Consider the following 3,674-nt stretch of genomic DNA (forward strand, 5'->3'; position numbering starts at 1 on the left):
TAGGAAAGCCTGAATTAAAAATATAGCTAAAATTTAATAGTGTTTCCTGTTGCAAGGATGTGGGAAGAGTGGGGTGGTTATAGTTTTGTGTACTGATTCTCAATACTTCTATTGATTTTCAACTAGAAGAACTTAGTACTTTTATAACCAGGAGAAAACTAAGATAGATATAAATGGAAATGCATAGTTAAACTCTGTTTTATATATTTGGGACTTTGTCAAGGAAATTGCATTAAGTATACACCTTTGTCCACTATCCTCTATTGTGAGTTCAAGAATTGTCTTTTGGTTTATTTACTTATTTATTTACATCATTTTATTCTGGCATATAATACATCTTCTAAAGCATATTCTCTTATTTTATGTATAATTATTTCATGTATATTTATATTCATTTGTATGCCTAATGCTGTGCTATAGAAATGAGTTTTGCATTTTTCACTCAGCAACATGCTTTGAAAATCTAGACGTGTTGCTTTGTGTAAATGCTTTACTCTATCAGGTGCACATGGGTTCCCATATCCCCACATTCTACCAACACGTTTTCGGAGTTAATTCACTCCGTTTTAGCCCTTTATTCTCCCATAAAAATTTAAAATAAGTTCTTTCAATATCTCAAATAAATACAACCAGAATTTTGGAGTGACATATTTACAAATTAATTTTTGTAATTTAGATTAATTTATGATAATGTTACTTCTTATTATTTAAGTCTTTAGGTTTTTTGGTTGATTTTTAATATTTTTCCATATAAGTTAGATTTTATTAGTAAAGTCCAGTATTATTTTTATGAGTGCTTATGTTAGTGGTGTCTTTTTATTTATTATAATCTCTTGTCAGTTTTTGCTATAGTATGTACATGCAATCAATTTTTGTAAATATATCTTGTATATAGCAACCATGAACTGTATTATTTCTAATAGTTTGATGAAATTATTTTTTAGATTATTCACATTTTCTATAGTAAATCTATTGTTTTGTAATTTGAAATAATATAAAATATGAAAGAATGTGTTCTAATATATTTGTAAATGTTATCATATTCTACATATACTTGAATTCTGTTAGCATTCTTCCTTATCACTACAACTGAGAAAATTCTCAACTGTAGGACTGAAGAAAAATCTAATTTACCAACAGTTATATGCTATGATCTCTCCTGTCATTAATCTCTGGCAAAACAATCTTTCTAGATCACTTTCAGAATGACGTTGAGGCACTTAATATTATGGAGTTCTGCCCCCACCTCTGTACTCCACATCCCATTCATTCAGAGGAGACACCATTAGACCTAGTACTAAGCACTAGAGAAGAATCTATGTGTTTCTCTCCTAAAGTGTCTTTCTACATAACAGCATTTTCCATCAGAAAAACTCTCGTACTCTCTCACCACCTATTCACTCACGTTTCCCCAGAAAATACTTGATGTATCTGATTATGGGGTTTAGCAGAATGAGATAGATCTATGATATCTAGCTTCTCCATATGGGGGATCTGCCAGGCAGCAGAAGTCCTACCCTCTTCTTGGTCTCAAGTTGATCACTAAATTTAATTCAATGTAACTCTTACCATGGCTTTAATTTTCTAGTAGTAAAATGTAGCTTCCTTCACAAGTGGTAGATTTTCCTAATAAACAAATATAGCAATAAAGAAGGAGACCTATGAAATTATCCTATCTACTTGTATTTAACCAGATAAACAACTCACTGAAATTATTGGAATTCCAAAGGCTGAAGAGTTTCTTACAAAACCTACGCTTGGTACGTATGCCTCTAAGAATAATACTTGCTCAGAGAATCAAGGAGAAACTGAGGTGATTGGAAAAACATGGTTCAAAAACACGGTTCAATTCTCTCATCAGATATAAGATAGCAAAATAATTAAAACAAAAGAAATGCTGATTATTCTGGGTGTAAAGAAAAAAATGCTGCCTGCCATTCCAGTTGTACAAGATTAAGCCATTAGCCACTGCAGTTGTCCACAAACAGTGCATCCTGAGCCATACTGAGGATGGAGAAAAACAGGAAGCATTCTGTGCTTTGGATATAATGGCCCCTAGATAGTCAAGATACATATCTGAGGATAATTTTTATGACCCCAGGTGCTTGCATTTTCCCATAAAGAAAAAACACTAAAATCATTACTTGAGATGTCTGTTTTTTGTGACTGTCAGTAATTATTTTATGCTTAGCTACATGTTTTTCCCAGTGAAAAAGTTCATACATATCCTGGCTCCTCCCTTACTTCTTCAGAGCAGTTCATCACAGCTCTCCCTGAGGCTGTCTCACAGGCTATAGTCCTCAGTAAGGCCCCAGAATAAAACTTAACTCACAACTTTTACATTGTGCATTTTTCCTTCAGTCAACATGGGAAAGAGAAATTTCTTCAGGGGAAAAGTTGAATCTTAGAAAGAAATTAGACAGATATAAACTGGAAAATGATCTGCAAGGCCAGGATAGAGAGATACAAAAGGGAAAATGAGGTAGATCTGAATGTAACAACTGCTCTTAAAGAGAGTATCAGGAAAGATTATGTTGTTCTAGTTGTTACCAATGAAATAATATGACTCTGGCCCAAAAATGTCAAGATAGACTAAAATGATTTCCAAAGCAAGATTTAGAGACGAGGGAAAAATTGAGAATTTCCCCCTTACACATGCAGATGCAGTGCCTAATACACGAGCAACTAAAAACATAAGGATTAATATAGCGCATCAAGTAGTTATTGAAAACATGAGCAGATTTTAGAGAAGACTAGAAAGATCACTGTACAGTGCTGAAAGAAAAACTGAGTTGATACCAAAGTGGTTCCTTTACTAGTGGGTGGAGTACAGGGTTACCTGTGCCCTGGACATACATGATGAAAAGTGTATTAAATTAGGATTCCAATAAAATGTAGAGAAACTTTAAGCAGGGCCACGACTATCACATAAGGCAAAACGGTGCAAATTAAAATAAATTGTTCTGTGCTTTGGGTACACACAGTGTCATGTAAGGGCACAGAGCTCTATGATGGGGATGCAGGTTGAATACCTCCTTTTGCAGTTCACCACCTAAAAACCAAATGCAATAGCTCTGAAATTAACCATACCAAAGGTAAGTCAGGAAGAACTGTAGTAAATACAGTTCAAGCTTGAAGTAGATGTTAGTGTGACAGGAAAATAGCTCCTAGGTGGGATTACTTGACTCAGGATGAGGCAGTGGGAAAAGACTTTTTGAACAGTGGATATATTTGACAGGCCTGTATTTCTCATGAAGACCCCAAGGAAATAAAACTAGAAAAGCATGTTAAAACAGAACAAACAACAACATATAAGACAAAAAGCACAGAAGTTGTAAAACAAAAGTAGGCATTTAGTTTCAGCAAAGAATATGCCTACATGTGCTAAGAAAAGGAAAAAAGGGTCAACCTAAGATGCAGGTTAAAATGTTAAGAAGGATCATTTGATACTTCCTAAAATAGTAGGAAAGTGTGTCTTAACACTGTCTGCACATACTGATGCACCTGGGGTACTTTAAAAGAATAATTAAGGCTCCTGTCATAGCTCAGATCTATTGAATTAAGATCTCTGGGGGAGTGGGGGTGAGATTTTTTTTTAAAGAACTCCCGTAATGCTTTCCAAATACAGTCAGAGTTCAGAAGCACCACACTAGAGGCAGATTCTGCTACTGCAT

Source organism: Leucopleurus acutus, assembly GCF_964270905.1.
Source record: "Leucopleurus acutus genome assembly, chromosome: 4".
NCBI lineage: Eukaryota > Metazoa > Chordata > Mammalia > Artiodactyla > Delphinidae > Leucopleurus > Leucopleurus acutus.